Below are 14,129 nucleotides of genomic sequence, written 5' to 3' on the forward strand. Positions count from 1 at the left end.
TACTTCATTTTTAACATATGAAAATTAAAAAATTATTTTTGACATTAACATATTAAAATATCTAAAAATATCAAAAAATATTAATTAAAAATAAAAATAAAATAAAATAAATTTTTTTAATTTTTAATTTTCTTTAAAAATATAAAAATAAATAAGTCCTTTTAAGAATCAAAAGCCAGGACTGCAAAATTGAGCTCCATTTATTAATCAACAGAAAACAATTTTTTTTTCCTTGGGATAACTTATCAGTAGAAAGAATGGACTCAAATGTTGGGCTTTATTTATGGAGTGGCCTTTCTATGTATGTGACTGGGCTTTGCAAAAATGGTTAATAAATAAACAAGAAAAACCCATGTGGAGAGATGCGGGGGATCGAACCCCGTGCCTCTCGCACGCAAAGCGAGCGCTCTACCATTTGAGCTACATCCCCTTCTTAGAATTTGTTCTGATGTTAAATGAATTCATTAAAAGATCTAAGTCAGGTAAAGAAACAACAGTCCTGGAAATATGTAAATAAACGTCATATTCAGGTACGGATAGAACCACTCAATTTTGCAGGCTATGATAATAGAATGATCTTTTTCACCACTTCCAATCCCATGTTAGTTGGACAAAGATTTGCTATAGAATTAATGATAAAGCTTTAATTATTTTTTAAGAATAGAAATGAGATCTATGGAAAAAAAAAATATCAATTTTAAAAGCATATTTATAATTCTATGGATATTTAAAGTATTTCTATTTTATATTGAAAGCATATCAGTTCTACGTACTTTTTTAAATCGGTGTGTATTCCTTAGAGAACTTCGTATTCAGCTCGTATATATTTTGCTATTAGCCCAGCAGGCTGCCTTTACTTCACGCACGCGCATGTCCCCCTTGTCCTTTGTGTGACATGGACTTAAATTCAGAAATGAAACCATACAGTTGTACGTCGAATGGCCACGAGCTGGGAAGAAAAGTTACAGTATTCATGGCTGGAGAGTCCAAAATCCAGATTAATGGACGTATTTGCTTTGATTGTTAATGAACAACACTTACTAAGTAATATAGTTGTCTTTCTGTCATTCTTTTTAGGGTTTTAGCTATTTTCTAGCCTAAGGTTATGGCGATGGAACCTGTCTCTATCCATCCATCAGTATGTAGCTAGGGATATACAGGCATACAGCCATATTGAAATTCCAGTCATTGAATTAGGTCATGGAAGCTGTCCTTTTCAACTTAGCAATACTGGAGCTCATTGAGAGGCCCATTTTCTGCCACACTATCCTGCTGTCAACCCTTCAAAACAGTAGCCATCTGCTTCAAAGGGGACAACAATCATTTTCCACACTGTTCACAAAATAATTTCTTCTGGGAATTTGCGGTGCTGCTAGAAAAACAGGAATGCAGGTTTACCATCCGCTCGTTGAATCCATTGAATGCACGATGCTGGTATGTGCCCCATGTAGCTAATCTTGTTGGAGAAGTAGACTGGAAATCTAGGCAGATGGACTACTGTACTATTGATGAGACTTTGAAATACCTCCTGTTTGCTTACATAATACTTTGCTACACATGGAATTGCTAGGGGTTTTTTAAAATAAATATACGGAGAAAAATAATAAATAATAAATTTGTTTTAGAATCTTAGGATTCTATTGGACAAATTTAGAATTATTTAAAGTTTAAATAAATATATTATAAAAATTAGATATTTTTTTATTTTAAGTAATTATTTTAAAGTTGAGCTGTAACAAATTATAAACTGTTTAAGTTTCTAATTTTTAATAATAATTCATACAAATTATCAGTAGTAAATCTTTTAAACTATTTTAAGGGTAAGAGATTGCCATGTCTTTGTGTACTAGCTTTTTTTTTTTTATGTTTTTCAGATATTCTGTAACTTACATAGTTTCTGTACTATTTACTAAAAAAAATAAGAGGTCATATGAAAACCTAAAAACTTAATAGATAAAAAAGTATCAATTTGCCACTGAATAATATTATATGTATTATTGCAAGATAATTTTAAAAATTTATTCAATCAAGTTTTTACTTGATTTTTCTAAGTTTAGAATTGTAATCCCCTATGTAATTACAATATAATTCTTAATTTTTAAAATTTATTTACAATCAAGTTACATATAATTAATCATTATATTTTAATTTATCACTAAGTATTCTTATGTGTGTGATCCATTAGGTTTCCTAATAAGTTGACCCATATATAAATCACAATCCTAAATAAAGTAGGATTAAAAAAATTAAATACATTAATTTATTATCAATTCAAAAATTAATTGATTTATATTTTAAGATCAAATACAAAATTTAGCAAACTATCATGATCCTTTAAATATTAGAAAAGTCATAAGTGATTTGACTTAAAGTTTTACTGACCCATTTATTAATGTTATTATTATCCATTCTTAAAAAATATTTTGATTACAACATCATAGCATGAAGTGTGTCATTTTATCAAATTATATTTGTTCTCAACATCACAATTATTGATTATTTGAATAAGATTTAAAATATTTTTCAAATCGTATTCCACTTGTATAAGGATTTACTATCAATATTGTTTGAGAATATATGAAATATATTTTTTAATTCACCTAGAATGATGAATTCTTTTTTTATTATTTAAATATATTTATATAGTTCATATTAAACCATATATTTACATGTTTGTAACCCTTGATTAAGACAACATGTTGCAGGATTAAAATATAACATTTTCTATATAAAATAACATACTAATCTTAAGTTTAAGAATCACTTGCACAACTATTATTTAAGTTTTTTTATAGACACATGATTTTTTCATATGAAATTCTCATGCAGGCTAGTTCAGTGTATGGCATATAATAAGCATCAACATATTAATTCTAAGTATCCTTCATACTTCGACTTATGAGAACAACTGCTTTTTTTTCATTAAACAAACAATATATATTAATTTCAACCATTCTAATTAATATTTAGTTTTAATAGAGAATTGACCACGACCATTCATCAACAATAATTTAATGAAATATAAATCCTATATCTATAATAATTTTATAATTTTTTTATAAAATATTTTTATTCCAGTGATTTTATTTTTACTCTAAACTTATTAATTAAATATTTGATAAATATTAAAATAATTTTATTTTTACTCTAAACTTGTTAATTAAATATTTGATGAATATTAAAGATAAATAAATTTTTATTAAAATTAAATATATTTACATGAACAAAGTTCATGCTACATACAATCAATTAATTGGCTATATGATATATAAAATAATATTTATATGATTTAATTCGGGGAGATAAATTACTATTACATTACTAACACACACACACACATATATCCATCCTTACAATTGAAAATCCAATAACTGATCAAAAGCTTGCGTTATTTCTTTACAACTTGAAAATGCCTCCTCTTAGGCAAACCTATGCTAATTTTGCATGAATTCGTCATTCTTTCGTTGAGGTTGATATAGCCATCATTCTTTTGTTGAGGTTGTTAGAGCAATTAACTGATATTTGACTAATTATGATGTATGGGTACTCTTGCATCCTTCCTATACGCAATTAATCAACATGAAACTCGAAACAAGGCTGCACCTATGTGCTAGTGTCTTGTTTTGATTTGCAGGTTTCGATTCATTTGCGTGCTATAGTTAATTGCTTTGGTGGCCTTTGATAATCTTGTCATTTACTGACTTTTATTTCATTTACCCATGTGTGTTCTTTGTTCTTAGTGTTTGTTTGTTATTATACTTTAAAAAACATATAATTAATATTTTTTAAGTGTTTTTGATAATTTTAATGTGCTAATATAAAAGATAAATAAAAAAATTATTTTAATATATTAAAAAAAACTTTTATAAAATATCTCAGAACACATAATTAATATTGAAAACTAATTTATGAGCAAAACTTGCCTGCCTTGACTTTTCAAAGAATGCTTTATGCAATTGATAGTTTGATATGGCAGAAGACAACAATTGTAGGCCCCAAACTGAGTTTCTGGGCTATTTATGATGGCAAACTTCGAACCATGGGCCTACTTCGACCAGTTAGAGGACAATTGATCGGTTCTTGTAGACAAAAAACAAAAAACAAAAAACAGAAAAAGAAAGAAAGCTAGCAGTCTGAGACTGCAATGAAAGTGTGAGGCCCCCTACAAGGTTTCATTTTGTAAGAGGGAGTAAATGACAAGTGAAAGCCGGTTAAAATTAATGTGACAAGCAACTCTTGACAAAACTTCTGAAATTAAAGCCTTCCTAGAATATTACTTGTAAATGTTTATAAACCAGCAGCAGTCCCCACCTCTTATCTACTCGATGTTAATTGTTCAGTTCCTCCTGTTGTTTTTCCCAGAAGGGTTTCAATTCTACTACCTCCCTGGGGAAACCCAGGCATGACAGTTAATAACCCATCCCTTTCGTCTATTGGGCAAAGGAGCAAAGAGAGAAAATTGTCAGAGACGATGATGTCGCAACAGTGAGTGAACAGTGAGTTCCAATCATGGCGTCGGAGTATCCCTCCCCCCACCCTTCTTTTGTAAACATCCCATGTAGGTCCTCGTCAGCTGTCACCCTCACAAGTGTTGTCGTTATTCAATAACACCTCTTATGGCCTGTTCTTCATGAGGGAATTCATAGCCTGCGTGACAGGATTTAAACCTTTGATCACTGTTCAAGATTTCTATCTTGACAGTTGATTTATCATACTCAGTTTACACGTAAAATCATTTAAAATATTACCTGAAGAAACCGTTGATCGTTACTTTGATCTAGATGGATACAATTTCTTTCGTGACCACTGCTTATTGAATTCTTGAGACTCACTAGTTCTATCACCTGAACTTCTTTAATGAATGAGATTGTATCTTGATTTTAGAAATAATATTTTGGTAAAATAAATTAGCTTTATTTATTGTTTTTTTTTTATTTACGTGGGGTGTCCGGGCCAGCTTACACGCACCACGACTAATCCCCACGGCCCAGTGAACATCCTCCAAGCCCAATGAACAGGTAAGGCACCGCGGGGTGACAGGCATGCATGGTGAGGTTCGAACCCAGGTGCAGAGGAAGGGAAAAAGTTCCTCCTACCACTAAGCCAGAACCTCACTTGCAGCTTTATTAATTGTTGAAACTACAATTCATTGTTTCTTGATCGATGGGAGAGAGACCATTTTGTGCCCAGCTAAGACATAACCATATAAAGCAGCAAAGACAAATTTCTTAATTTTGTTAGCAAATCTCCTTCATCTTTTGGCTGTAGACCACAGGCAAAATGTGAACAAAAAATATTTGTGATTTGGTTTGGACTTCATTGGATTTCCAATCTCGCAGGCAGTTGTTTGGTATTTTCAAAACAATCTTGGACATGGGGACTCAAAAGGCCATTCCTACTTCCCGTTGACACTCACTCGTGCAATCTTGGAAACAAAAAATAATAAGATCATGGACTCTGGTCAAATCAAAGACTTCAAGACAACTTAGAAAAAAACAATTAGAGAGCGGCTTTACCGATATGAGTAGAACAACCCCTCTTAAATTAAAGCTAGCCTTGGAAAACATGATTGTCGTTCCTTAAGGAACTCAAGTACCTATTGAATTGGACAGATTTTTCAGAAGTTCAGGATGTTTAATCAATACTATATATCTCTGGAGTAGGAAAAATATGAAGTTGAAATTATTTTGTTTTCCTTGTGAGTCATAGAGCTAACCAGATGCATGCCTTAGACATTCACAAATGAAATCCTACAAGTAGAGATATACATATTTAGCAAATTAATCCTTGCGCATACCTAAATTTTAATTCCTTGTATCGAGAACATGAATGATTTGGGAAGTTCGATTTGTTCTTTTCACAATCCTTGATTCTGACTAGGAGACAAGTACTTTTTATCAGTTTAAGTTGGGATGAAATGCGCTTTTATATATATATAATGGTCAACATAGCTCCCAAAAAGTCTTCGTTCAAGGCCGAGTATAGTTATTATGATTTGAGGAATTCTAAATCACGGTTCCCTTTGGAAGTCTCTTTTGTTTTTTAATTCTATAAACCATCTGGCGGTGAAATTGGTATGAATTTCTGATCTTAGGTAAGTTTTTGTTACCATTCCGAGATGATACGTGCAATAAATTGTTGATCTAAACTCTAAATCTCCCACGAGTTGATGAGCAAGGAGTATTGTACATAATCTACACTCAAAATTTCTTTGCTTTAAAAATAAGTGTTTGTATTAACTATGCACGAGTACTAAGCAGTATTATATCTTCACATTCATTTCAAAAGACCACTAATAGAAACTTAAAACTAATAGGATTACCAACGTAATAATTTTATCGGTAAATTATAGTGATTATTATCAACGAATATAATTTTATTTGTAATTCAGTCGGTATATAACAACAAATATCGAGATTAGTATATGCCGACAAAATTACTGACATAATATTCATAATTAAAAAAAGATGATAAGCTGACGTGAAAATTTTTATGGATAACTTTATCAATGGAATCACCGAGAAATTCAAACTTGAATCTCCGTATAGTGACATGATCAATTTTTCATTAGAATTGTTGATGGAATCACCAACGAACTCATTATGTAGGTGGCTCCATTGGCAAAAATGAATATATCACTACTTTGCTGGCCATCTCCTCCCCTATTTCTCCTCCTTATTCTTCATCCCAACTCTCCTCTCTCAAATTGCAGACAACCACCCCCGAAAAAATCTCCCTCTTCTCAACATAAGTTATATTTCTTTAAGTTTTATGGTCACAATATCCCTGTTCTGATTTATTGTGAATTTTATTATTTTTTATAGGTAAATCTATCTTTTTTTAATTTTAACATTTAAATGTTAATTTTATTGTTTTTTTTAGTATATATATTTTGTTAGTATATGTACATGTTTTATTGTTATTTCTCAAACAAACTTGTAGTATATGAATGCATAATTTTATATTTGTTGTGGTTTATTTTAGATTTTATAAAATATTTGTTTGTAAATTGTTGAAACTTTATCTCTCAAATTGCAGACAACCACCCCCGAAAAAATCTCCCTCTTCTCAACATAAGTTATATTTCTTTAACCTCTCAAATTGCAGACAACCACCCCCAAAAAAATCTCCCTTTTCTTAACATAAGTTATATTTCTTTAAGTTTTATGATCACAACATCCCTGTTCTGATTTATTGTGAATTTTATTATTTTTTATAGGTAAATCTATCTTTTTTTAATTTTAACATTTAAATGTTAATTTTATTGTTTTTTTTAGTATATATATTTTGTTAGTATATGTACATGTTTTATTGTTATTTCTCAAACAAACTTGTAGTATATGAATGCATAATTTTATATTTGTTGTGGTTTATTTTAGATTTTATAAAATATTTGTTTGTAAATTGTTGAAACTTTATTGAATTATCAAATTACATGTATTGTGGTGAAATAATTAATAATTTGTTTAACGGGCCTGCTTTAATTTTTATCAATGCTATTATGAAGTTGTAATTTTTATAAATTTATATGTATAAATTTGTATAGATGTTGATAATTGATAATGAATATTTCCTGTCTAATAACTCACAGCTGACCAAATCTAAAATCTTTCAATTACGAGATGAATAATTTATCACATGGTTCAGAACACATGTAAGTACTATCACAAACTCATTATATCTTACAAAGCTATTTTATGTCATTACAAAATTCTTGTTTACTGTTTATTGTTGTATATTATATACAAGGTTTATCAAATGGAAAGGAGTATTATTAAGTCACCGTTTTCACTAAGCCTAGGTCCTTAAAAAAAAGTTAAGTGCTACAACGGGTATTTTATCAATGGATATGTGTTTCATAATCAAGAATATAGGCGTTGAAGAAAGACATATAATAACAATGTTAGTATTAAGGGATCAACTTATAATGAGTTAGAAGTTGACTACTATGGTAGATTAGAAGAGATCGTCGAACTACAATATTATAATGAGTATAATAAAGTGTTTTTATTCAAATACTATTGGTATGACACCATTGATAGAGGAATTAGAGTTCATCCTCATTATGGTCTAGTCGAAACATCTTTAAAGCTAGACTCCGTAATATAAACAATGTCTTTATTTTTGTAAAACAATGTCAACAAGTATATTACACACACACCTTTTCTTTTTAGAAAGGATCGAATAAGAGTTGATTGGTTATCTATTTTAAAAAGGAAACCTAGAGGTTGTGTCAAGGTTGTTCAGGATGATAATGAAGACACAAATATGCGAGATGAAGTCTTTCAAGTTAGTGAGTTAGTTGAACCATATTGAGTTACTTAGAAGAAAATTTAACTTTTCATGTTTTCGATGATATTCTTGTTAACGTTGACGTAGAGGAGTTGAATGTTATTTTGAACTCTAGCGGACAAGCAAATATAGATGAAGATGGTGATTATATCCATATTAAAGATTGTGATAAAACTGATTACTATTCAATAGACGACGAAGAAGAAAATTATGACTAACTATCATAATGAAGCAATGTGTAAAGCTTTTTTTTTTAATGTAATATATATTATGGATGATATTTTGTAATATAAAATATTTATTTTATAAGTATTAACTGTTATTGTTTTATGCAATGAATAATTTGTAATTTCAGTGTTTGTAGGAATATAAATATGCAATACAAACATAATCTTTCATGCATAGTGCACAATCTTTGACGTCTATACCGACGAATTACATGTTCGTCGGCATTTCACAGAGTTGAAAAATATTTACTGAAAATGCCACAATCACCGATAACTCTATGGATGGATACAGTTCATCTGCATTTCATAGATAGTTGTAAAATATTTATTGGAAACGCATCACTAACGTTTATATCGATAGATATAGTTTGTCAGAATTTGTTGGCGATCCAAAGTTACTAAGAGAATCACCGACGGATTGTGTGTATTCCAAAGGGCAGGCATTAATGCATCTCTATCCTTGTGCACTTGCTGATGAAATTACCGATAGGCTGCGAAAAATATAGTGGATAATTAAAATATTCTAGTATAAAATTCAAAATTTGCCAACAAAATTTTGAAACATCACCGATGGAATAATTAAAATTAATATTATTTAAATGTTTTTCGGTTCATCGGGAAAACTACGCTATAAATCCCTGCGACCGCCCCTTCAGTTTATTTTTCCTATGCTTCCTTTCATAGCTCTCTTCTACCTTTTATTTTCCTTCTCATTTTTTTTAAATCTCTTTTTTTTTTTGCTTCTAATCTCTAGTTATATCTTTAACAAATTTAAAGGTATGTATTTCCATTTAATATGCTTAATGATTTTATATATATATATATATATATTTCTTTGTTTTAGTTATTGTTATTTTTGTTGTGTTTTTTTGGTTTATTTTTGTAATTTGGATAAAGTCTTGAAATAAAAAAATTATTAAGGTAAGCATTTTTCATTCCTAAAGTCTATAGTTTTTTCATGTAATTTGTTTTATTATTTGTATTGCCATAATAATTGGATATTTTGTTGAATTTTAATTGTTATTGTTGAATCTACCTTGTAATTAGTAATTGAATATATAAGAATAAATTTTAATTTTACTCTATTATTGCATGATATGTGTTTAAATATTTAAATTAATTTTAATTGTTATTTGTATAGATATTAGGTTATATATAAGATTTTTGAATGGGGTTAATTGGTTATGGATATTGTCAATATTTGTAGGTTTGAAAACTTTGAGTAGTTTCTAGTACAGGGGAGGTGTTGCCTATTTTTTTAACAATTAAATTTAATTATGTAATTATTTGTATAAAATTATGTAGATGTGTTGAACGAAATCAACAACTCGTCACTCATATATGGTCGCAGTTAGTTCTTTTAGAAGTGAGCATGACATGCCTTTAGGTGAAATCAAATAAGAGGCACTTGAGCTTACTCGCGATACTGCCTCTTCCAACGTGATTTCACAGCGCAAAGACGGTGTGCCTTCACAGCAGAATCAATGCACCTGCAAATATGAGGCACATTGGGAGGATGACTTTTTAAAATAAGTTTGTTTTGATTTTAGTTTTTTAATTATAACATAATTTATGAATAACTAATCAATATTTTATTAATTTAATTTATTTTCAAGTTCATAAACATTGACATCGCCTGAGTAATATCATCGGCTTTTAAATCATCGATGAAGATTTCATTATTTTAATGGAGTCAGGTTTCCAGACATCCTGAATGGAGACCTTATATCGATACATGGTTTGACAAATTTGAGGTTAATGTAAATTTCTAATTTCCAACTTATTTTTAATAAATTATTATTATTATTATAGATAAATTATTATTTTTGTTTTAAATAAATTGTTTATACATAGGACAAATTCGACTGGGATAACGCGCTTGACAATGTTGTGAGGAGGGTATAGAAAAATGACTTGGCAACTAGGTATGACACCGAAAACAATACGATATTTTTTTTAAAACAAATTATGTTTTAAAATCTAATTTATCACCATGGAAGTAGGTTGCGTGATTTTTGGTATTAAACACAAAAAAAGAAAAATAAAACATGAAAGATTATGGTCTTCAAGGCTGGAACGATGTGGCGGTTTGGATGGATTTCAAACCACTATACATCCTGAGAGATATATGGCCACAATATATTGAGCACGTGACGTTTGAGTGGTTCACACGATGCTTATAGTCTGATGCTAGCAACCTAAACCGATATATTTATGGTTCAGTGACAACATACACAGACGGTTTTGTTCTATTTGCTACACATGCGAAACAGATGATAAGATTAATTTAAATGAAATATATCATTATTTCAATTTGTTGTTACTTAATTAATTTTTTTTTCATACCGGCTACGTCTTTTGGGTGTGATCTGAGCCTAATGTAGCTATTTGTAGAGATGCATGTGCAACGTAAAGACCGCTAAAAAGGGACGTCATAGTTCGTTGACAAGCACGCTCAACACTTTGTGGCCTGTTTGTTCAACCATTTTATTTCATAAGTTATTATTTTTCTCGAATTGGATATGATGATTTCTTCTATCATTTTCAGGAGATCTATAATAATCGGTTAATGGAGAGATATAGGGACGATCGTTCGACCCATTAGAATTTCGATTCTGGATTTGTGGATGGATATAGGATCGTCCGATATAACCGATAAAAATAGGATGTATGGGCTCTCCAACACTACGGCCAAGGACTTGCGAGTGGCTCGTAGTGTCTCAACTATTAGGAGTTCTTAATTAGTATTGAGCACTCAATTTAAAGAGTTCGTGACCTTGCAGCAACATACAACTCTTCTCATGAAAAAATACAAGCAATTATCGGTGAATTATGAACAACACATGACTTATCTCACCAAAAAATACAAGCAACTCTCGGCGAATTATGAACAACTTCTCCAAATGATCATGAACATGACATCATAGAGTGATGATATATGTGCGGCCCCCTGTTGAATGCATGGTCTTAGGAATAACCAGCCTTCTCCTCCTCCTCCAGCTCCACCATTCTTCTAATTTAATATTTTTTTTTGTAAACACATTTAATTTATAATGACTATTATTTAGCATTATTTTTTATTTTTGATGTTTAATAAAATTTTATTTGGATAATTGGTTTTCTTACTATTAATTTATATTATTTTATATTATTTAATCTAAATATATTTTTTTATTTTTTTGAAAAAAAGCTTTACCGACGGATTTACAGACATAGTGTATCCGTCGACATTTTACAAAAAGCTGAAAAATATTTATTAGAAATGCCACAATCATCGATGGTTACATAGATGGATATAATCTATTGGTATTTTATAGAGAGTTGAAAAATATTTACTAGAAATGTCATTATCATCAATGGAATAAATCCGTCGGTATATTTCTAATAGGAACTTTTTTTGCACGCATTTTCTATTTGTGAAACCATCGATACTATTTTTTTTCCTGGTAGAGTTAGCGATGAAATGTGGTATTGTTGATGAAAAAAATGTCGACGGAATTTAGTCAGTAAAAAAATACCAATAAAGTCTAAATTTTATACTAACGGACTATGTTCGTTAATAAAATTAGGAAATCTTGTAGTAGATCTAATTATACCTCACCAGAGTTGGAATTCAAATATTTTTGAGTATTTTGATTGTATATGGATACGTCAAATCTTAAAAAACAGAAGACGCTAAGGATGTGAATTGACTCTCAAACCTAACCATAGATTGCACAAATGAATTCTCCCACTACATGGAAAATCTGATAGCAATCTATATTTGTCTGAAAATCTTAAGTTTTTCATTTTATATTCTAATCCAAGAAAGGGGTATAGAGTATTAAATTCCCAAGCTGAATCTGTTGGGCAGGCATATCAGGGAAAAATCGAAGCCTCACTTGTAGCTGGCGATGAACTGAAATTGGTAAATATACAGTACCATACACTTATCTCAATCTGCAATTTTTTTCCCGGTGAGTTGCAGCTCGTGTTAAAGCAGACATAAATAACTCAATCCTCGTCTTTAACTTTGCACCAATTTCTTCTGCCCCATCATTAGGAAGGGCTTGTCTCTTTGCTTCGGAAGGACCTAGTTGCTACCTGATCTATATATATATATTATTTGTGAATGCCTCTTGAGGGTGGTTATAATTGCATTTACAAGAATGGAGCACCTACACAGAGATAGCCTTTTCCACCACTATCATTGCAGGCTGACTGCCAAATATCTTTCTAGCCTCCATCTTGCACTTGCCTTTCATTTTCATGCCAAAGTTTGTGTTCCACGCGTCGAGATGGTGTTAATGCCGACACACACACAAAAAAAATAAAAAAAGAAAAGCATTTATAGCGTTAGAAATTTTTCTAATTTGATCAACACTTTTTCCCCGTCTAATGTGTATTCCACGTGTAACACTCTTTTTAATCGTGGAAAGTTCCATGGATACTTTGGAGTAATGGGTTCACAGGGTATTTTTCCAAGGTCTGTTTTGCTGAACGATCATGTACCGATTTTGACTCGTCTTACCGTCGACACATTAGTTTGATTATTAATTGTGTTTTGTGTTGCTGTGGCGTGCGGTTTTTATTTAAAAATAAAATTATTATTGAAAAAACATTAAAAATAAAATTAATTTGATGATTTTAAGGGAACATGCTTTTCAAACACACATATCTTATTAAAAACAAAATTAATTTGATGATTTTAAGGTAAACATGCTTTTAAAACACACATATCTTATTTGGGACCCTTTTTCATCAAAAATTATTTTTTAATATATTTTGAAATAAAAAATACTTTGAAACAATATTTTTTATAATGTTGTCTCTAAAAAGTTTTGAATTTTAAATTTTGAGCACAACATTCAAATAACATTTAATAATTTTTTAAAATACATGAATGCAATACAAGAATATATTTTTAAAATGGTTAAAAAAAAGACTTGATAGAGACTGCTAAATAAACTAATTTGACAATATATTTTATCATTAAAAAATAAGAGTTTGAAACATAAAATTCAACATGACATGATAAAGAAAGTAGAGGTTTTTAATTAAAAAGAAATCTCAAACTGCATTTTTCTATTATTGAAATTAATATTTTATCCAGCCTCTTGAAATTAACCAAACATTAACCTCAAGAAAGAAGAATGAAGAATTGAAAATGACATTGTAGCTCTTAATATGATTAGTTACCTTAATATTAGCTCTTAATATTATTACATGTCTTGTGCTTTAGCCTTGTAGAAGAAAGCAGTCCATTTTGTCTTCCTTGTCATTATCGTTGCAAGCTATCCTATAATGATGTGACTACACATGTTAACATGCATGCTGTCTTAGATTTGTCAACATGTGTCACCTTATTAGCTTAGATACGCACCACGCCCCATACCATGCATGTATCCAGAAAAAACAGTGGTTGATTTCACTTTAAAATATATTAATACATCTTGTATATTACTGATTTAGAATTTTTTTTTAAATATTATTTTTAACATCAGTATATTAAAATAATTAAAAAAAAATCATGATTTCAGTTGCAAAAATTAACAAACATCTTAAGCTTTTTTAGAAAATTTCATTAAATTTAGATACTGTTTTTAAATCTAGAAAATCAAAAATGAAAAG

The 14,129-nt window shown here is 29.9% G+C and overlaps 1 non-coding gene across 1 annotated transcript; it reads right to left on the minus strand.

The window, feature by feature from the left end:
• Window positions 1-357: 357 nt before the first annotated feature.
• On the minus strand, window positions 358-430 carry TRNAA-UGC (transfer RNA alanine (anticodon UGC)). Its single transcript has one exon. It is a non-coding gene; the product is annotated as a tRNA-Ala (tRNA).
• Between the last annotated feature and the right edge of the window lie 13,699 nt (window positions 431-14,129).

This window comes from Populus euphratica, unplaced genomic scaffold (assembly GCF_000495115.2).
Source record: "Populus euphratica unplaced genomic scaffold, PopEup_1.0 scaffold763.1, whole genome shotgun sequence".
Lineage (NCBI taxonomy): Eukaryota > Viridiplantae > Streptophyta > Magnoliopsida > Malpighiales > Salicaceae > Populus > Populus euphratica.